Source organism: Dendrobium catenatum, unplaced genomic scaffold, assembly GCF_001605985.2.
Source record: "Dendrobium catenatum unplaced genomic scaffold, ASM160598v2 fragScaff_scaffold_142, whole genome shotgun sequence".
NCBI lineage: Eukaryota > Viridiplantae > Streptophyta > Magnoliopsida > Asparagales > Orchidaceae > Dendrobium > Dendrobium catenatum.
The window spans coordinates 32,756-56,597 of record NW_021318604.1 but is presented as its reverse complement, the minus strand read 5'-3'; the positions used below and the strand labels follow the sequence as shown (position 1 = coordinate 56,597).

General features: G+C 31.5%; 1 non-coding gene across 1 annotated transcript; it reads left to right on the top strand.

The window, feature by feature from the left end:
* The first annotated feature begins 19,759 nt into the window (after positions 1–19,759).
* On the top strand, positions 19,760–19,864 carry LOC114581211. The gene has a single exon (XR_003703084.1). It is a non-coding gene; the product is annotated as a small nucleolar RNA R71 (small nucleolar RNA).
* The last annotated feature ends 3,978 nt before the right edge of the window (positions 19,865–23,842 follow it).

Below are 23,842 nucleotides of genomic sequence, written 5' to 3'. Positions count from 1 at the left end.
CTATTTTCCTGTCTATACACCAGAGCGCGGATTGAATAAAGTGAGGGTCGTGTACTTTACTTTTCTGTCTTTACTTTCCTGCATTTGTAACTATACATAACGCACTCATAGCATGTATAATTACATAACTGCTCTACTTTGTCTGCTTTTACTTACCTGTAAATTAGAATGTTCTTAGGTTCTGATGTATTAAAAGGAAATGTAAAGCTTTATTTTCTTAGAATTGTTGTACATAGATTGAGTCTGTAAAGCGTCGTGAGTCTGTAAAAGAATTAAAAACAACTGCTTATACATATAAAAATGGGGCTCCAAAAAGTAATTTCCTCCTTCAGGAGGACGTTCCTTTTTGGGATTCCATAGAAGACTCGGAGCCTGAAGATCATAAGTAGTTGTATTTAATTCTACTCCTTATAGGATTAGAACCCAGGTTTGTTGTCGGTGGGGCCTGGCCACCTTTACTTTCCTGCAAACCCTGGGATGTACTCTATAAATTTTATATTAATAAAATCAACTCTTTTATATACAATTATTTCTTACATCATTAGCATTCGTGTAGATTTTTAGATTTTGTAAGCATATTATCCTGCATTTGTTTTAGATTCTTTACTCATACCTTGATTCCTAGGATAGAGACATCTTAAAATCTTGCATCATTGGCGAATTGTTGTGATTAGGATTGTTAGCTGGCAGCCCACTCTAGGTAGGTGGTAAGTCCAGATTGTATACACTTCTCTCTACACATTCTTTCTAATCAATTCTAACTCTTCTAAATTCCAAACTCTATAATCTAAAGCCTGATCGTGAAAATTTAAATTTAGCCCAAATGTTTAGTTAAATTTATATATAATTTTGGAATCAATTAGTCTTTGTTTAAATCGAGAGCAGTCTCTTAGGAAATGTAATTAACTATAGAGGCTTGCCCCTATTGGGAGTCTTGATCCCAGAATAATCTAAACCCATCTTAGTTTCCTTTTTGAGGTGGGGGAAAGATCTGTGAACGTGGATTAGTACTTTATCTATATTTTAAAAATTTATTTCTATAATCAAAGGATAGATAGATAATTGATCTGCTCTTACAGGAAGGTCAAATATCTTCTATATTTGATAATAGAAATAAATCTATAATTCATTAGTCTAATCAGGTCGATAGGATAATATACGAGTTGTTCTTCAGGATGATTTGTATATTCCCTAAGCTGCACCTAATTAGAAGAATGAATTATGGTTTTCTTTCTCTAAAATCAATAGAAGGACATTAGGCTGCTCCTCGGGGCGGTATAATGTCCGACTATGTAGATTTAACTGAAAGAAGCATTAAAATATAAATAAAGCAAATCATGTGAGAAATAAAAAATATTTATATATTTTAAATAAAAATCAGGTTAGTAGTTAGAGATTTAATTTTCTCACAATGGGAAGAAGTATAGATGATGTGTGAATGTGTCATCTTATATTTTGAAGGATATGGCTTTAACAGTAGAAAATGTTAGATTGGATAATAATTCTGTAAAAAGGAAATTGGGAAAGGAGCTCAAAACTCTTGGACCAATTATACTAATGACTAGAAATAGAAGATTGGAGATGGGAAATAAAGAAAAGAGGGTTAGGGCTAGTCCCCTTTCTAATCAATGAATTCCATTATTTTTGGGAATTGTAGAGAAGCTAGGAAAGTTCATGCTTCTCTATATCTTAAAGAATTTGTCAAAGAAAATGATGTGGGTTTTATTGGTTTGCTAGAAACCAAAGTTTCTTCTATGAATAGAAAATATATCAATGCTCTAATCGGGATGGATTGGGATTTTTTTCATTATCCTTTTGAGGACTTGTCAGGAGGGATCTTAATTCTTTGGAATACAAGGTTTGCTTCTTTTAATACCTTGTTCTCTTCTTATCAATGTGTAATTGGTGATTTAGAAATTCAGAATAAAGGAAGTTTGAGAATTTCTACTGTTTATGCAAACAAAGACACTTATAAAAGAAGGGATCTTTGAAATCAATTGGAGATGTATATGCTTGTTGATAGACCTTCTATGGTGGGTGGCAATTTTAATTTCCTTTTATCCAAAAATGATAAAAAGGAGGAAGAGGATTTGAGTTTTCACAAGGCTCAAAGGAAATGAAATTATTATTTGCTAACCTTGATTATCATGAATTAAATTTTATTGGCCCAAGGTTTACTTGGTGCAATAACAAATTAGGTGGAGCTCGAATCTTAGAAAGACTAGACAGGTGCTTTGTTAATTCATCTGCTCTTGAGTCTAATCCTTTATTGGTGGTTTGTCATCTCCCTCGTGTGGCTTCAGATCATTGCCCTATTATGATGAAATTATGGGAAGATCAACCAAAATCAAATGAATACATCAAGTTTGAAGATACTTGGACCTCTCATTATGCTTCGGCTGTTATTGTTCAAAAGTCTTGGAACAGAAAAATTACTAATCAGCATTCTGATAGTCTTGATATCAAATTTAAAAGGGCTTTAAAAGCTCCTTTTTTTGGAGTAAAGAAAAATTAAAAGATCTCAATATTGTGAAAGACAATCTTATCAAAGATATTCTTGATCTGCAAATGGAGGAGTCTGTGGTTGGAAGCCTTTCTGAAGAAAAGATCGTGCTTCTAAGATCCAAAATTAGAGAACTAAATTGCACTTTAGCTAGTCTAAACTCTTGGTGGAGACAAAGAGCAAAGGTAAGATGGATAAAGGATGGAGACTTGAATACAAAGTTTTTTCATTCATTTGCAAATGTAGAAGAAATGCAAATTATATTTTCAATATCAAAGATGAGAATGGAGACTTGGTGGAGGATCAAAATCAAATTGAAAGATTTTTTTCAAGTTCTTCCAAACAAAGTGGAATTCTAGATCCTGTTCTTTGAATAATTGGCCTAGGCTGAGAGAGACTTTAACATAATTTGAAAGAGAAACACTTAATTCCGAGCTCAAGATGGAGGAAGTTCAAGCTGTTGTTACCCAAATGGAGGGAGGTGTTTCCCAAGGTGTTGATGGTATTACTCATTAATTTATTAAATTCTATTGGCACATCATTAAAATAGATGTTTGGAATGCTTTGAAAAGGTTTTTCTCTATAGGTATTTGAATCTAATTGGAAAGATACATTGATTGTACTCATTCCAAAGGTGGAGTTGCCTATGATAGCTTCAAATTTCAGGCCTATAAGTCTTTGTAAAACAATTTATAAACTTGTGGCTAAGATTCTTCTCAACAGATTTGTGAATCTATTTCCAAAACTTATTTCAGAAAACCAATCCGCTTTCATTAAAGGCCGGTCTCTTTCATATAATGTATTAATTGCTCAATAAGTTTTCTATAAATTCAGGTTTTCAAAATCTTTAAAAGGTCTAGTTTCTTTCAAAATAGACATGGAGCAAGCCTATGATAACATGTCTTGGGAAACTTTGGAGAAGATTTTGAGTTATTTTGGCCTCCCTTTACACTTTTCAAAGCTTATTTTGGAATGTGTACATTATCCAAGGTTCTCTATATTGATCAACGACAAATCTTCTAATTGGATCAATGCTTACAGTGGTTTTCGCCAAGGTTGTCCCTTATCTCCTTTTCTCTTTGTTTCATGTTCTCAACTATTATCTAATGCATTAATTCAAGAAGAGAGGGAGGTAGGGATTAAGATTCATCATAATGCTCCTAGGATATCTCATATGCTTTATGCAGATGATATCTTGATTTTTTCTGAAGCTAAAATGAAGATGGTCAAGAGGATTAGGAGTATTTTATTGGACTATTGTAATTAGTCTGGACAAAAAATCAATTACAATAAGTCTTCTATTTTTTGTGGGAAAGCCATTAGTAGAAGAAGAAAGAAGAAGATTGCTCGGGTAATGGGATTCAAGAATGTGAAGGAATTCTATTACTTAGGAGTTAAAATTGCATTAAGAAGTTTGGTGGCTTCATATTTCAATTTTTTATTGGAAAGAGCACTTGAAAAGCTAGATACTTGGGGAAGCAAGTTTATTTCTCTTGCAGGGAGATTTACTCTTGCTAGATCAATGATCCTTTCTATTCCAGTTTTTTATTGCACTCACTCTTGGGTTCCAATTGGAATCTTGGCTGAAATAGACAAAGCTTGTAGAGATTTTATTTGGCACAAGGAGAATAATGAAGTCGGTTTACATTTTGTTAGTTGGGAGAATTTGTGTAAACTGTTGCATCTAGGGGGATGTGGACTTCACTCTTGTGTGCAAAGGGTGGACTCTTTAAGAGCTAAAATTGCATGGAAATATGTAAATGAAGAAGATTCTTTTTTGCATAAATGCTTGAAGCCGAAGTATGTGAATTCTTATTGGCTGCCTGATTGGAAGCAAACTGTATCAAGTGCATGGAAAATTATAATGAGTGGTGCAAAGGCTCTTAAACCGATTATAATATGGAAAATTTCTAATGGTGAAAATGTAAATGTCATGGAGGATGTATGGATTCTAGATAAAGCCATTTGTAAATGGCCTACGTTCCTTGATAACTTACAAATATATGATTTATCTGTAGATCACTTCATTGAAAATGGAGGTTGGGACATGGTTAAACTACAGGAAGCTTTCGAAAAGGACATGCTTCAGATTATTTGCAACATTAATATTGAACAGGAGGCCGGTAGATATCAAATAGAGTTGATTTCTCATAATTCAGAAAAGACTTTGACAGCCTTATCATTTGAAGCTCGGTTAATTGTTTCAAATGGGGAAAAATGTTGGAATTGGATGAAGAAAATATATCTTAATCCAAGAACTGATGTCTTTTGGTGGAGAATATACCATAAATCCATTCCAACTTTTCAATTTCTGGAATATAGAAGACTCAAGGAAGGATGCCTATGTCCTAGAGGTTGTTTGGAAATTGAAGATATTAAGCATGTGGCAATGAGGTGTGATAAACTCATTCAAATTTTAAAAATTTTGAACCAATGGGGCTTTCAAATTCCTATTTTTCATACCTATGCTGAGTTGATTTCTTGGTTGAAGTATAATGCTATTGAAAAAACATTTATTACAAATGTTTATTGTACCGTGGCATTTCTTTGTTTGAAGTCTACAAATAGACTTATTCATGAAGGTAAGGAGGATAAAAATTTTAATATTGCATCTAATGCTCTTAGTATGACTTCAATTTCTATTTCTAATAGAAATAAATCGGGCCTATGGGATGTTAATCAACCATCTCGGTTGTTTAATAAGTATTGGCATCCTCCACCACCCGATTGGATCAAAATAAGCATTGATGCTTCATTGTTACCTTCTTATAAAACTGGAATAGAAGCTGTTTGCCGTGATCATCAAGGAAGGTTTCTATTTGCTTTTGGGACAAAAGGAATTCATTGGGATATTTCTCGGCTTGAATTGGATGCTATTTTCTCTCTACATGGTATTATCAAGGATTAGATCACTCAATGCAAAGGTATTATCATTGAAGGAGACAATGAAAATGTGATTAAAAGTATCCAAAGTAATATCAACAAGAAGGGATTGCAAAAATCGGAGATTGATGTAAGGTTCTCTTCTTTTGTTAAAGAGTTTAATCTTGTTATTTTTAAATATGTTAGTAGGGAAAGTAATAAGTTAGTAGATATGTGTGCTAACTATGCTCTTAATGGGGATTTTTCTTGGGATAATCTTAGTATGGAACACATTCCTCCTCAGTTTTTTCTTTTATTAAAGAAGGAATGTGATGTTATTAGCTTGTACTAGCTTCTTTCATTTTTAATGTTATTGCTTTATGCATCTTTAAAAAAAAAAAAGTGGTGAAGTATTTTCTTACATTTTGAAAATCTTAAATTGTTAATTTTTATTTGGTCTAGCATGCTAATAAATATGTTATTACACCATTACATGAGAATAAGTAAGACTTAATGCTAGGGAGAATTTATTAAGTGTAAATTTTGTAGTATTTTACTATCTTAAATATCAATAAAAATATTATTTTTAGTTGTTGTGTTGTAGGAATGTCTTATGAAAAAAGGAGAAAATTCATAAGTGTTGAACCAACACCGCAGTACTCCAAAAATCAGTGCCACAACTTCCAAATGCCTTAGCGCCATATCAGGAAATTGTAGTGCCATGGCCAAAATAAAAAGTAATTAATTCAATACCTTAATAGAGGCAAGGTAAGTTCCATAGTGTTTCTTAATGACGCAATGTCAGAAATCAACAACATAGCACCTGAGTCCTGGTAATTTGAGCACCAGAGTGCTGGACTTTATAATATTTTAGTGTTGGATTGTACATTCAAGCACAACAGTGCTCAACTTCTAGAGTGTCATTGCGAAGCAATTAACAAAAGATGTATCCACATAAAATTAACCATGAGATTCACTAGTTCAACCATTAGATGTGCGAATCATCCTAACACCACAGCGGAGTAAGCCAAACTGTGTCGAAACACTAGTTCATTCTATAACATTGTTGTGCCACCATGTTGAGCTTCTCAATGCCTAAGTCCAATTATGTATAAGTATAAATAAATTTTAGTTCATTTAAGTTGGAGTTCTATCATAATTCTATCTAATTTAGTTCAAACCATAGTTGTCCTTTAGAGTAAAGTCTAAAAGAGTTCAGGGGAGAAAAGGATACTACATTTAGGAATTATTAGCATGTATCTTTGTAAGAAATCAGATATTTAGAGGAGAAAGGAGTGTGGAGAGTACATTTGGACTATCTGGGTGACTTCTAGAATAACTTTTACTCCTATATTTCCTCTTTTATGTAAATAAAAAATTGATTTATTTTCATGATATTCTATGTATGACAAATTTCATACTTTTGGGCTAATTATGTGAATTTTATGTTAGTATGAATGTAGACTCTTATGCTTTGAATGAGAAAGTGATGCTTTTAATATCTCTTGATCTTAATTTAATACATATAGTGACCATGTGTATAGTTTAAAACTAGTGCAATATTTTACCTTGACGGAGGAAATTAGAATAAATAGGATCATTGGAACAGAATATTTACTTGCCTAGATATAGGATGTTTAACCTTCTAGGTTTTATGGAGAGACAATCGCTATAGGAAGGTTATAAACCTCTTTTTACATCCCTATAAGGTTGATAGAAATCTTGGGAGGCATATGTTTAGATCCACATCAACAAAAGAGATTCCCTTTAGGATTTTTTTTTATTTGTAATCATCAGTCTAAAATATTTTATTAACTGGTATCTTTTTTTTTTTGCATTTCTCTGTAGTGACAGAACTCAACTCTTATTTTTATTCAATAGAATAAATATTATAACTGTAGTTTGAAATACTAGTTTACTAGCATGTTAGTAGAACACTTTCTCTTGCGATCAACACTCTCTCAATTCACTTTATTACTTGATCAACATGTATATTTGTGTATTTAGTGGTTATTACAAATTAAAGAAAACATAAGCATATTTTAACCCATAGCATAAACATAGTTCATGCATTGAATGCAAACCCATACCCTATATCAGTAATCAAGGAATCCAATCAAGTTTGCAATTTGAAACATTGTTGTTTGTGACTAATAGTAGAAGAAAAATCAAAATAAACCTATAAGAAATCCTAACATGTTTACGTTGATGAACCCTTCCTAGAAATTGGTATGAGCACCTATGCTCAGTATCAAGAAGGAGCTTTTCTGGGAGATCTATCTATAAGCCTACTTGTTAACAAAATTCAAGACGAGAAACATGATAATGGTAGCATGCCTGGAAGTGAATTTATTTTTGGTGGCTTGCATTTTTTGGCTGCTAAATATTATTCAAAATATTGTTGACACTCTATTACTATATGTTTAGAGGATAACATGTCATTTTCAATCTAATTCTGTTAAATTACATGATACACTATGAATTAGCTAACTCTAGTCTAATTAATCTTAGGAAAAATTAGGAATAATATTGAATGGTATAATCTATAAGTAATGGTCAAGTGAATATTCATGACTCGATAGTTCTTCAAAATGCAAAATAAATTATTTATCTTGTTTTTCTTGTGGACTAAGCATTCAGTCTCCTACAGGGTAGCAGACAAATAATTTATATCAATCTAATAAATAATTTATATATGTTGTTTGAGTCAATTTAATTATATATTTCAAGTCAAAATAAGAAAACATAATAAAGTTAAAATTAGATAATCTAAAAATACTTTTTATTGAGAAAATGAGAGTCTCTAAAAACCAATTTTATTAAAACTAATTATTACTATTAAAGATTACACTTTAACTATAAATATGAAAAAAAATAAAAATTACTATAAAAACTTCAAAGTAGAGAAATATATAATCAAAATTATATTAGTAAAGAAGAAAATTAAGTGAAATATGAACATAAATAGATAGACACGATGAACATGAACTCCATTTAAGATTATATAGAATATCATGGCAACAATGAGAAATGATAGTCCTACAACTATTAAAAATTCAATACAACCCTCTATTTAACTTATTCTTCTTTTTTTAAGATAAAAGGATAGAAAAAAATATTAACACCAAAACAATAAACTTTGAATCATCAACTCATACAACATTATTCAATAATGACCTCACCACATAAGGGGGAGATAGGGGATGAAACAAGTGGCATGAAGGAAAAAAAATCAAAACTTACTTTAGGAAGATGACAAGGCAGAAGAAAATGCTTCTCCCACGCTAATTTTTCATGTTTATGGCTTCGAACTTCAAGGGTTATTGCAAGATGCATGATTACACGAAGAAGAGGGAGTCGTGAGGAGAAAGCTTCTCATGATTTAGTGAATCAAGTGTGAATATGGTAGGCTAAGGAAAACGGGCAAGATATAAGGTGTAGAGGGGGCAAAATTACAAAATTATCCTCTTTATAAAGGAAATTTTATTTTGTTTGGGTAGGCAATTGCTCACCCTGGACATAGTGTTGGTCTTCCCATAGAAAAATTCCTATCATGTGTGATAATACTAGTGCAATTTGCAACTCTAAAAATTCAATCCAACATTCACATGCTAAACACATAGATATCATGCATCATTTCATTAGGGATCATGTAGCCAACGACATATAGAACTTTTGTATGTTGATACAAAAAATCAATTGGCATCTTTAACAAACTCCATAATTATAATATATTTAGCACACTTAGGACAAGACTAGGTGTCATTGACATTCATATTTAGAAAAATTGGGTAATGGTATATTAAGGTCAGATTGTTTATTTGTTATTTTTAGTTTTTTTATGTTATATGTTTGTGTTTTCTTCTATTATTTTTATTCGATTATGTTACAAATTTTATTGTTTATGTGTATGCTTTTACTTATGGAGTTATCCATAATTATCACTAACAAACTCTAATTTTTATTTCACATGGTACTATACGATACACCCATCGTACTGTACGATACATGTAAGATTTTATCATTGGGCACCAATAATTATCATATTAACTATTTTGGGTGATCTATTATTGTTGATCATACAATATGAATTAGTCATCATATTGTATAAAATATTTTAGTCAATAGTCATACCAATGACTCATTGGGATGATCAAAATAACACTGATCATATTGGATGACCCCTAATCATACTATATGATTTCAACTTTGATTGCACATTCTCAATGATATTTTTAAATGGACTTGATTTTATATAATCCACCTATTGTACTATATGATTGCCCCGAGTTATAAAAGGGAGGGTAATCCCTTCATTTTCTTCACACCTCAAATTTTATAACTCACTTCATTCTCTAGATATATTCTCCTACTCAATTTCCATGGCCTCAAAGTGTACTCAGTTAGATTTCTGTTAGTGGGTGGATGATAGATTTCAATGTGAGGAGGATAAGGATGCTTATGCTTGGTATAGAGGAGCCTCCATTACATACACAAAAATTTTTAAAAAAGGAAAATCTTTCATATCAGGTACTTGAGTTATTTGGTACTTCCACTCTTTAGTTCATTATCCTCCTAGCTTTCCCCTAGCAAACAAAACTTCTTTAAATTTTTGCCAACCTGCACACCACTTCTAATTGTACCAACTTACAATACCAAGTTTATCAACATTAAGTAACTATCACCATAGATGACTTGCATTAATATCTACACTTGTCCAATGATGGTCCATCCCTACATTTTGTTTCAGGATCCTTAGACTTTAATTAGATCACTATCAATACAAAAATTAGGAACTCTCCCCTACCATAACTTTATCCCTTAGTGAGTTCCTTGGTCCTAAATATACATGTTATTGATTATATTGCCCAAAATAGTATTATTCCTAAAGTTGATGACCACCTAAATATCACGCCTTTATTATTCTTTATCACTTAATATTGTATGTTTGGCACATAATTTAATGCTTGTGATATGATCATTAGATACATAGAAAACCTCACTTCTATTAGAAATCCATGAACCTATTTGAAAACACAACTTAGCCTTAAAACACATAATTATCTAGTTTCTAAAAACTAAATTCAAATTGACCCTCCCTGCACCACCATACCACCTACCTACTTTCTTTACAAATAATTCCTTTCATATTATCTATAGTGAGCATTGTAGGGCCCCAACAAATGCATATTAATCTAAGGAAGAAGCATATGCAGGGGGAGCACTAGCATAACATGCTCCTTATATTGAGTACCACTACCCTCAGAATGAATATATATAACATTTTGCCCTCTTAGAGCTGAAGGTAGATACACACATTGAGCAGTCCACTCAATGTAAGAAGCAGATATGATGCAATAATAACATAAGGTTGACCGTGCATAGTTTAGTGATTAGTTTACCTGCATTCACCTCTACTTCTATCCATAACTAGGGGTGTCAATTCGGGTCAACGGGTCGGGTTCGGGTCGAACCCGAAACTGACCCGGCACTGTTCGGGTCAACCCGAACCCGTCCCGTTTTTAAAAAAGGGTCAGGTTTCTGGACCCGAACCCGACCCGATTCGGGTCCGGGTCAACCCGACCCGACACGAGTGACCCGGAATTGACCCAAAATTGCTAATTTTCAGGTCAAAAATCGGGTCAATCTCGGGTTTTCGGGTCAAAAACGGGTCAATCTCGGGTTTTCGGGTCAAAAACGGGTCAATCTCGGGTTTTCGGGTCAAAAATGAGTTTTCGTGTCACTTTCGGGTCAATTTCGAGTTGGCGGGTCAACCCGAACCCGACCCGATTTTTAAAACGGGTTGATTTCATGAACCCGAACCCGACCCGTTTCGGGTTTGGGTTGACCCGAACCCGGATTTTTCCGGGTCGGGTTCGGGTCGTGTTTCGTGTCGTGTCAAAAATTGACACCCCTATCCATAACTACCAAATATTGTGTGGGCAAGCACCTTACCCTGTGTACTTACAATAATGGTGACTCTAGAGTTCGGAAAAGACTTTGTAACATCAAATGGGAAGCAAAAACTCATATTAAATAGGGTGCTAGATATGCTAATTTATTTTTTTGGCAGGATCATTGGTTGGGTCAGACTTCTATTGATTAAATGCTCAATACTTTTACTACTGCTGCTATAAAATGAACGCTTTTATTTCTAATAATTGTTGGGATTATAAAAACCTGGCTGAGGTTATTCTTGCATCTATCATTAATCACATTATGCAAATTCCTTTAAATATGGACGCTGATGATTTTTTATTATATAATTTGGCTAGTAATGGTTTCTTTAGACTTGTGGATTCTTGGAATGTTATTATAACTAAAAGTAATGTTTCTAAAATCTTCTGTATGATATGGCATAAAAGTATCTTGACCACTATTGATTCTATTATTTGGAGCTTGTGCATAAATATGTGCTGATTGGTGAAACTTAATTAGAAGAGGTTTTGTTTTACTGTTTAAATGCCAGTGTTGCTATTATGTGGAAAATATGCTTAATGTTTTCATTTTTGGTCCTATTGCTTCTAAAATTTGGATCCACTTTGATGCTATTTTTAAGTTTAATCATTTCTATGGTAATATTAGCATCAAGGGCATCTTAGATCTTTGGTTTACTACTTCGAGGGGACATATTAGGAATCTCATTCCTTCTCTTATTTAGTGGTATCTTGGTTTTCTAGGAATAATTCCCTTTCAATAATGTTTTCATGGATCACCAATGTAATATTAAGAATATTAAAGATAAAATTCTGAAGCTTGTTAATGCTCATATTTTGACTTATAAGAACTTTACTAGTTTTTTCTTTGTTGCTAAGGATTTTGGGATTGTCCTTCAAGACATGCATGGAAATGATGGCCCTAAGCTTATTTACTGGTCTAAAATGCCCGATAACATTTTTAAGCTTAATAGTGATGTCTCGATTAAGAATAACTCAAATGGTTGTTGTGGCATTATTAGAGACTCACATGTCAATTTTATTATAGCTTATTCTAGACCTCTTAAAATTTGTTATGTTATTTTTGTGCAGCTTTCGGCTATTCTTCATGGTTTAAAATTGTGTCTTTCTCTTGGAATTATTAACATTTGGATTGAGATTGATGCTTTGTATTGTATCTATTGTTTAAAAGATAATGAAGACAATATTTATAGCCTTGAGCTTTTTTATCTTGTAAAGGAAATTAAATAGTTGATGACCCTTTGTAATGTCAATGTTTCCCATATGTTTCGTGAAGGGAATGCTTGTGATGATTTGTTAGCTAATTTTGGGTGTAATCTCCAATTCCTTACTGAATTATCCTATTCTAATTTAATGCCTTTCTTAAAAGCTTTTATAAGACTTGATAAACTTGGCTCACCTTATGTTAATAATTAAATCTTTTGTTTCTTCCACCTCTCCCCCGCTCTTGGTTTTTGTTTGTGGTGGTTTTGTTTTTTCTCCTTTTGGCTATGATTGTAATGCTCTTCCAGATGGCCGATTTTCCAACTGTTGATTATCTTGTCCATTTCCTTTCAACATATGCGAGGGGAGGCTGCCAGTTTCTATTGCTAGTTATATTTTTGGATTGGGATAATCAAAATTATTATAAGTATTTTTTTTATTTTGGGCATATGAGGAGTTCATTATGCTATTATTCAATCATATTTTATTTTTTATGGGAGTATATTTTTTAGTCATTTCAGGTATGTTGGGGCTGTTGTAAGTTGTATTGGTATCTTTTAGTATTACAACAACTACATTAATCTTTGTATGAGATTTTGGTCTAGTAATTTCCCAATTTGGATTAGATTTGGATCAAATTTGAGTGGCAGTGGTGTCTTTGGCTTCATGATGTTACTTCACGCCTGATTTGGAAGTTAATTCACTGTTATCTCAATCATCCTGTGATCCTTGAGCCTTACTTTATTTGTTTTGATTTGCTCTTAGATATCATTATGTGGTTAAACTATGTTTTATGTGGGTTTAACAATTGCAGTAGCTATAGTTTTCTTATTGCTATGAGTGGCCCATTCGGTTGTGTTAATATTTATTGGTGGTAATTTTATAACCTATTAGGTGCAATTCTATTTCCTTGCTATTTATTTTGATGCAGCTTTGGCAAAGATGGTTTTATAATATTATTGGTATATATTAGTGCTTTTTTCTCATCATGTTCTTATTCAAATTTAGAAATTTTTGAACATCATAAGGAACTTTAATTTATATTCTGATTATCTTGATAGGCACAAACATCTAGCTCGTTGGTGGTCTTTTTGGATAATTGTTGATAACTGTTATTGGGGGTGTGCTCCTATTGTTGGTTGGAGCCTGGATCATGGATAGGGTTGGGGTTCTTTAGATGTTGCCTTTTTGCTGATTACAATCATTGTTGATGTTTGGATGCTATTCATTCTGCTCTATTTTTTCTTATATGTGGCAGAGGATAATTTCCATATGCTCTTTTTTTTTTCTTTTTATATGGGTGTGGTACTCTCTCCATAAAGATGCTATGTCTATTAGCTTTTATCATTCTACATTTGGCTAGAAGGGGTTTTTATCCAATTATTGGAATTTGTAAAATCATGGTAAGTCTCGGGTGATGGCTACTTCCTATAATCGGTTATGTTTTACTATTATTCTATTCAATTTTCCTCTTGGGTATAACATTAACATGAGACATTATTTCTTAGATGAATTCATGGTTAGTAGTTTGAGCTTACAAATTATCAACAATTGTAAAATGTTAATGATTTCTGATTGGGTTTTCTGCACCTTAATATTTATAATTCTAATTGGCTTCAAGTATTAACTATATATAAATTTCTTAGTTATTACTATGTTTTGCATTATTTTGTTCTCTTTTGTAGTCCTTTCTTTCAGGCTCCTTGGACTGAGGTTTGTTGGGTGAATTTGAAAATTTTGTGCTTATTATTTTGATTTTATCTTCCTTTCTTGGGTGCTATTCTCTTGCAGCCCTAGAATGTTATTAGGTTTTCTTTTAGTTTTTAGTATAGGGGATCATCAGCTCTTAGATTTTTTTTTTAATTTTTTTTTGTACCTCTATCGACCATTAGCAAGCTGAAGGTTTCCTTTAAGAACCTTATAGTCTTCTTTTTTTATTAACACGTAGGCCCTACCGTGGGTTTTTTCAAAAAAAAAAGTAATAGGGAGATAAAAAGAATCTTGAAAAAAATTGTAAGTTCTAATAAAAAAGATTGGTCTATTAAACTACATAATGCATTATGGGCCTATAGAATTTCTTTTAAAATACCTATTGGAATGTCTCCCTATATGTTAGTATTTACAAAAGCTTATCACCTTCCTATAAATTAGAACATAATGCATTTTGGGCTATGAAGGAATTAACTTTAATTGTAAGGGAGTAGTAAAAAAAAAAGGCAAATACAGTTTAATGATTTGGAGGAATTTAGAAATGAAACTTATAAAAATGCTAGGAGTTAAAAGATTAAAAAAAAATGGCATGACCGTAATCTATTAAGAAAAAAATTACCCCTAAATAAGAAGTTCTTGTTATTTAATTGTAGATTGAAATTATTTCAAGGTAAACATAAGTCCAAGTGCTGAAGTACATTCACTGTTATAAATGTATTCCCTTATGGAGCTATAGAAATTCAAGACAAAATGACCATTCACATCTTTAAGGTAAATGGCCATTGGTTGAAACCTTATTTAGGAGGAGATATAAATCATTTAAGAAATATCACTGAATTGGGTCACCCTCTAGAGAAATATTTGACATAGTTTGATTATTTAAATAGCAAGTAAAAACTATTTAATATTAAGAATAATACTAAACTTTAGGTGATAATTTTGATGAATAAAGAATCTCAAATTTTAATTTAGAAATCACAATAATTAATTAAAGAAAATCATCTAAGTTATTGACTTTCTTTGAACTTAAAAGCTATTTAAGCACAGACTAAATATTAAAAGATTGAATAATTAAGTTTAGAGAAAGGGAGTGTATAGATGAAATTATGAAAATTATTGTAAACTTGAATATGGAATTACTGAGCATATTAATATCTCTACATTATTTCAATTTAGGGTTACTTGAAGAAAGAAAGTAATTATATATTTAAAATTATTATTATGTACCAAACAAATATGAAAAATATGAAAATCAAAAGAAAGAAAGAAAAATAAAAATAAAAAAGGAGTACTTAAAAAATTGGTATCTGATAAAGCTCTATTCCTAAGGGTATTCTAATGCTACAATCAAATAAAAAAATGTAAGTAAACTAATACATATGACGGGTTACTAATGAACTTCTTTTTAAGAGAGTTGTAACTTAGCGTTTTGCATGCTTTATATTCTTGCAACTTGTTATTTTGATGATTCCAAATATTATTATATTGATTATTAATTTCTCCTAACACATTTTGGAAGAAGTGTTTTTAGCTCTTGTGTGTACTAACATTTCAGGGAAATCATACTCTAGATTATTGAAGACTTCAAATAAAGATCTGATTATAATATTTTGTATTTTGGAGTCTGTATTTTGTTCATTTTTTTATTTAGAGAGTGTGTGATTGTAATTGAGTAACTAAGCACACACACACTGGGGGAGATCTTTAAAAGTTAAAATTTCTTATACTGATCGTACGGGATGAACCATTTTAGTACAGGATGATCAGGTCAGTTATACCCCTTGATGAGTAATGGAACGAACAGCAAGTGAGAAAATTTTCTAAGTCCTGATCGTCCGGACGAATTGTCCCATTCGTTCCTAGACGATGTCCTCTAAATTCTCACTTTGAACTGTTCATCCAGATGAATTGTCCCATTCGTCACTGGATGATGTCCTCTAAATTCTCACTTTGAACTGTTCGTCCAGAAGAATTGTCCCATTCATCCATGGGGGATGTCCTCTGAATTCTCACTTTGAATTGTTCATCCAGACGAATTATCCTATTCATCCCTGGATGATGTCCTTTGAATCCATGACTTAATTAATCGTTCAGACAAATTATTCCAATCATCTCAGGATGATGTTATCTGGATCCATGACTTGAACTAATCATCCAGACGAACTTGTACCTTCATCCCAGGACGATGTCCTTTGTTCCTTAAACTTTTGGATCGTCCTGTAGTTATCTTCCAATGTAGTCTGGAAATAACTATTAGTACCGGATGAACTATGTTCGTACGGGATGATGATTGGGTATGAAGTCATTTCGTACCAATGCACATTGAGTTCGTACACAATAGTTTTTACACTGTTCGTACGTAAGAATTATGATCGTACGGGACGATCGAGTACGTACATAATTAAAAATTTGCTATTTTTGGATGGTTTTTTTATGTCTTTCATATAAAAGGTCTAATTAAAACTATCTTGTAATCTTTTTGTCCGCCGGTCTTCATGCAAACTGAAGAGAGACTAAAGGAGAGAGTGTTTGTAGAAGATTTCTTACTACAGGAGCGTGAAGTGTTCACTTGATACTCAAAGGTAAGGATCTTCATTTGTGAATTTTGATTACTTCACTCTATTCTCTTGTCCTTCCTGATTTCTCGTGAGAAGATCTTATCAAGGAGATCTGGTTCTCTGTCGACACTCAAGGAATGTGAACAGCGAGAAGGTTATCTGCCTAAACTTGGAGAAGTGTGAAAGGATGAAGGGTTCTCTGCCCATACTTGGAGAGTGTGAAAGGATGAAAGGTTATCTGCCTATACTTAGAGAGTGTGAACAGTGGGAGGTACTCTGCCTACACTTAGAGGGTGTAAAAGGATTACGGTTCTCTGCCACACTGGGTAGTGGTGGAAGAGAGTTTTTATGAAGGCTTCTCTGCCTTGTTGTGTGGGCAAAAGGAGAGACACTAATTGGTAATAGTGCAATACCTGAAGTGGGAAAATTCAGGGAGTGGATGTAGGTCGTGTTTGACCGAACCACTATAAATCTTTTGTCTTTTTATTTTTCGCTGCTTATTTACTTTACTGTTTCTGTGTGATTTGTGGTTGAAAATTCTTTTTTAAAAAAAAAACTTCATTAAAAAGTTTGAATCGGTTTAAAATTTTAAGAGGGAAATTTTTTAAATTACTTACCAATTCACCACCCTCTTATTTTTTAATTACCAATTCACCCCCCCCCTCTTGGTTAGCCACTGGGACATAAATTTAGGTGTAACAACCTAATTTATAATTAACAACTCTCAACACTTCTAATTTTACTGTATACACAAAAAAATTATAAATGGTATATTATTCATATTTAAAAATTAGTAGTCAATATTGCACTTACACTTGTAGTGGATATATTAAAATTAAGCAAGAATAAGGATGATTGATTAGGATAATTACTTATGAGCATTTAAATTAAAATTGTATAACTTTGATCATTCCAAATTACATCTAAATTATGAAGTATTTTCTTACATTTTGATAATCTTAAATTGCCAATTTTTATTTGGGCTAATGAGCTAATTAATAAGTGATTGCAGTTTTGCTTGAGAGCAAGAAAGAGTTTAAGTTATGGGAAATTTTTTAAGCGTAAATTTTGTAGTACTTTCTATCTTACATATTACTAAAAAAGTTGCTTTTTTAGTTCTTTTCATGTAGGAATATATTAAGAAAAAGGATAAATTTTTCATAAGTGTTGAACCAGCACCGCATCGCTCTAACCACCAACATCGCAGCACCCACAATGCTGTAGTGCGAGATCAAAAAATCATAGTATTGGAGCCTCAGGAAAAATGGCAATTAATTAAATGCCTCGATAGATCCAAGGGTAGTGATGCAGTGCTTCGTAACATCGCAACACCATAAATTAGTGTCACAACACTTGGCTCTCAAGAATTTGAGTCCTAGGGTGCCGAACTTTATAACACCATACTTCCAAATTGCACATTTAAGCACTACAGCTCTAAACTTTTAGAGCATCATCATGGTGAAGCAGTTGATGAAAGATGGAGTCATACAAAATTAGCTAAGTGACACACCGGCTTAGCCATTAAATGTGCTAAATCAACCCAACCACATGGCAGAGCAAGCCCAACAATGTTGAGGTGCTAGTTCATTCTATAACTTTACGGTGACACCATATCGAGTGCCAAGGCCCCTCAGTCCATTTTGTTTAAGTATAACTAGTTTTTCAGTTTATTTGGGTGTGGTTCTATCAGAATTATATTAGGGATTTTCAATTTTAGTGAGTATTGAATGCTTACGTGTAGTTCCCACTTGTAGTCAAGTCTAAAAGAGGCCAAAAGAGAAAAAGATACTTTATTTGGGAGATAATCAGCCCATATATTATAAGCTTATATATTTAGAGGAGAAAAGAGAATGGATAGTTATTTATACTATCCAAATGATATCAAAGCTCACTTATACTCTTATACTTCCTCTTATATGCAAGCGATGAAATCTATTTTACTTTCTTGTATTACTTTAGCTAACTACTTTTTAGTTTTAGGCTAATGATGTGAATCATTTACAAGTGCTCATTTATATTCTTATGCTTTGAATCAATAATGAATATTTTGAATAACTCTCATTCTTATTTTAATGAATATAATGGTTATGTGTAATTAAAATTTAGTGTGATATATTATCATGATGGAGAAATATTATAATAATTAGGAATGTTGGAATGGAGCTCTTACATGTGTAGACATGGGATGATTAGTGTTCTAGGTCTTATGGAGATACAATAATTATAAGAAGCCTCCCTTTATGTTACTACAAGCTTGATAGAGATCTAGGGATGCATATATTCTGATCCAATTTAACATAGAATAGTCCACTTAGGAAAACTTAGGTAATTCATAGTCATTACCCCAAAATATTTAATCGTAGGGTATTATATCTTTTATTTTGCATTCACTAATAGAGAAGGAATCTTAACCCTTATATTTGTCTAGTAGAATAAACAATATAGTTGTAATAGGCAATACTTATTCAATTGCATGTTAACAAAACACTTTCTTGTGGGATTTACCTCTCTTAATCACTTTATTACTTGTTCAACCCATGTACTTGCATTTATAGTGGGTATTGCATATCAAAGAAAATCTAAGCATACTTCAACCTAGAGCATAAAGCTTTAAAATAGTATTCTTAATAATCCTTAGTAATCTTGTGAAATTATGAGATAATAAAATATTACACAAGAGCTAAATTTGTTATCTACTAATAAAGTTTTGTGTGTGTGTGTGTGTGTGTGTGAATGAAAATAAAATAAAAATCAATGATGAGTTAGATTTCTATTATGTTAGAAGTTATTCATTAGTTCTATGATCTGTTTTAAATAAACAAAATCTAAAAAGTCTCTTGAGCTTGGTCTGCCACCATCTAGCATGATATGATATACTTTATATGTGGGTTATATTTTAGTTGGGTTTTGGCATAAGGGAACATATAAGACTATTATAAAATATCTAAATGATAAGTCAATCAGGTAATGCATGGTGTGGACACTTTATAAGCAATTCCTTAAATCTCTCCCAAGATATGTACTAATTCTCCATTTAGTTAGGTGAATGAGGATATGTCATTCCTAAGGTTTATATTCAAGGATGGGGGAAAATACATGATTAGGAATTTTTTATTTAAGTGATTCCATATAGTGATTCATCTTGGGGATAAAATATTTAACCAAAATAATCTAAATCTAATTGTATTATCTGAGACTCAGTTATACTTAAATGTAACCATATCTCCAAGAAATTAGCTATATGGAATATAGGATCCTCTACAGACGTTTTCCCAAATTGGAAATATTGTTTCATTTAGATAATAGTAGGTTTTATCTCAAATTTGTTAGCTCTAATATTTCATTTATTAATGCTTAGGTAAATACCCTAAACCATGGGATTTACATATTCTCTAAATGGCCTGACTTTGTTATTCTCTAAAATTGGATCAGCCATTTCTTATTCCTCTTATGATTTTTAAAACTTTTTAATTTTTCTAAGGGTCTTTTAATTTTAAAATGAAGGAACATTTCTCATAGTTGATTCTTATTATGCATGCAACAGTAACACACACAATATGAAAAATATAAATCATAGCACTGTTGAATAATTAACAAGACTATAAAACTAAATTTTAAAGAAAATAAATAACAATGCCAACTTAAAATAAGTTAATTAAAGATAATGATACAATTAAATAAATTATCCTTTTATAAATATAAAGTGATACTTAACTAAGAATCCTCAACAATCATGCCAAAAACTTGACAATACTTTTACTACTTTTATTGTTCTTGTTATATTAATTATTTTAATGTGATATAAATCATGCTCTACAGAAGTATATGTGTTGTGTCAAATAATAAAGTGATGAGGAGTATCATTCCCACGAGGAGCTGAATTATCCTAAGGTCACTTTAGTGTTTCTTTTATGAACTACTTAATTTATCTTATCAATCAAATAAAAAGGGTTGTGTTATTGATAATTAATATATATGGTTTAAAGAAACAAATTATATATCTAATGTACTCTAAACCTATGATATTTAAAAATAGATATTTATAATAGTTAGATTTTTTATATTGATATGAATCAAAGCATAATTACTCTTCATTTCTATGGATTTTGTTAGAATGTTTAGATAAGATTTCTATCAACTACAATGTTAATATCTCCTTAAGATCTCAAAACCCTAACCACCATATGTCTATGCATAAAAAAGTTAAGTTTAAATCCCCTAATTGTTCATCTATTTCTCCATCAAGATAGTAAATCATATTAAATTTTAAGTTTATGCAATGCCTCTACATAAACTAAATGAAGCATGAAGGAATTAAAAACAACATTAAGCAATTCATGAAATTATAAATCTAGATTAGAGCAAGCATGTTTCTAAACTGTCATAGCCTAGAAAAAAATTTTAGCAAGAAATGGAGATTAAACTAAACAACACAAACTCCATTGCAATATAAAAAAAAAAGTACAAGAGATGAGTGAGGATATCAATAGGAAATCTTTTACAACTACTACTACGAACTTCTTGCACTCCTTTCGCTCTTCCCTCTAGACTCTCCCTAGATTAACACAAAGTGGCAAGCCTTCTCAAGTAGTAGCATCCTCTTACATGTAAAATGTGCTCTATATTTATAGTTTTTGTAAATAATTGATTAAGCACCGTGGCGACGACTAGGTACAATTGTGATGCTATTGAAACATCATGTCACTGCATTATTCATTGCATCAATTTGTCAGTTCAACTATTTGTAACTATATTTCATTATGATGCTTTGTCGATTTAGCACTACGGAACTTAGTCTAGTGTTGAGGTGCTCCATCCTTTTTCACCCTCATGGTTAAGGAAAATAATCGTCATGTCCTTTTTCACCCTCCTAGCAAAGGCAGAGAACTGTCACATCCTTTTTCACCCTCCTAGTGAAGGTAGAGTACCTTGATCTAATGTTGAAGATCTTCTCCCAAGAGCCTCCAAAGAAGTCAGGCAGAAACTTGAAGAAGAAGACAAAAAAGATCCTTACCTTAGGTAAACTTATGAATCTATCATAATTTTCCTTCACTAGATCTCTCACTCTTCACTCATAAAATTTCTCCCAAACACACTCTCAAAAGAAGTTTACATCAAAGGAATCTCTCAGTTAGTTTTTAGAACCTAATTTATAGAAAAATCATGAAAAACTATCCAAAAATTGAAATTTACAAGAGATCTGTCGTATAATCGTACGGTACGATTGAATATCATATGATACAAACTTTTCAAAAAATCAAGCCTTTTGTTTAGTACGATATGGTATGAACCTTATTTCGTACTTTGTCAGTCGTCTATACGAATTAATATCATACTATATGAACTGTTAAAAAATGAACAAGTTCATTTGGTATGATATTATATGAAATGAATTTCATACTATGTTAGTCATCCGTATGAATTAAGATTGTACAATATTAATTATTAAAAAATGAACAAGCTCATCGATTTTGATATCGTACAAAAGGAATTTTGTTCTTTGTTAGTCATGTATACAAATTGAGATCATATTGTATAAACTATTAAAAAATTAAAAAGTTTGTTTAGTACGATATGGTACAAAAGGAATTTTATGCTCTATTAGTCATCTGTACCAATTAAGATAATATTGTACGAACAGTTCAAAAATTGAATATGTTCATTCGATACGATCAAGTACAAACCTATTTTTGTACTCTTTCATTAATCTGTACGATGTGACATATTATTGTATGACTAGTTCAAATAATTTAATCCATGATTTGATTAATTGTGTTATGAGGAAAACTAAGTCAAATTATACATTAAGATTAAATATCGTACAATATGAATAATGTTAAAAATTTAAGTTTTAACTATCTCTCTCCCTCGTATATGTGTACTGGTTACCCAATTACAATCACATTCGCTTAGACTCAAGAAATAAAAATTGAGATATACAAACTCTATTACATGAAATCATATTCTCTCTATCTCAAAGTATTCAACAATTTGTAGTATGATTTTCTAAAATGTTAGTACATACTGAAATAAGAAAACAAAAATATAGAAGATATGATATGAGAAATAACAAAATTATCAACAAAATAATTAGTTTTATTATCATTAAAATCACAAGCTCAATCTTAATTCCTAGGTTGTAATAATCTCCCCTTTTTTAATGATGGAAAAATAATTATTGTTAAAACTACTAATTAACATTCTTTTCTCCTAAGCTCCTCCTCAATGAGTGAAATAATAAAAATCATGGGGAAAAGAATTTTGTTGTATAAGAAATAAGGAATTTCATCTTATAAATCAAAACACAGATACAAGACCAAAGACAAAAATTTATTAAAAAACAAAGACTACCAGAACACCACCAGAAAATAAACAACAACACACACAACACAAACAACAATACTAAATAACATAAGACTTGAAACAATCACTTGACACTGATACCACAAGACTTCAAACAATTACTTGATACCTCCCCTTTTAACATCAATAAAAAAGAGGAGAATTCCCTAAAAAAGTAAGATTCTATGAACTAATCTAATTGTCGATAAAGAAGAGAATTTTAAACATTTTCGAAAAATAATATTAAATTCCTTATGTGAAAAACTCATATTTTAAATTAAAGAACAACTAAGATAAAAATAGTTTAGCATGATCAATGTTCGTTCTAAAAAGCGTGAATATCAAATAAAATAATTATTAAAAAAAGAATAAAATAAAAATCATATAGTTTCAAATTCATTAGTTGAAGTTATTTTTAAATGCATGGGTTTTTCTAAGAATTAGATATATAGAGGAAAGAAGATGTAGTGTGGGCTCATTTTATGCCTCTTTTCAATTTTAGCGATCATTGTGCATCTTTTGATTTTGAATTTTATTTGTTGAACATTGCACATCTTTTCAGGTTAGGTCCATTTGGTGCCTCTTTTTAATTTTGGCACAATTTGTGCATCTTTTGACATTTTGTTCTTTTCACAATCTAAATAAGCAAGTCTTATCTTGTGTGATTATCTTCGAAAAAGAAGATAAAAATCCAATAGATAATAATA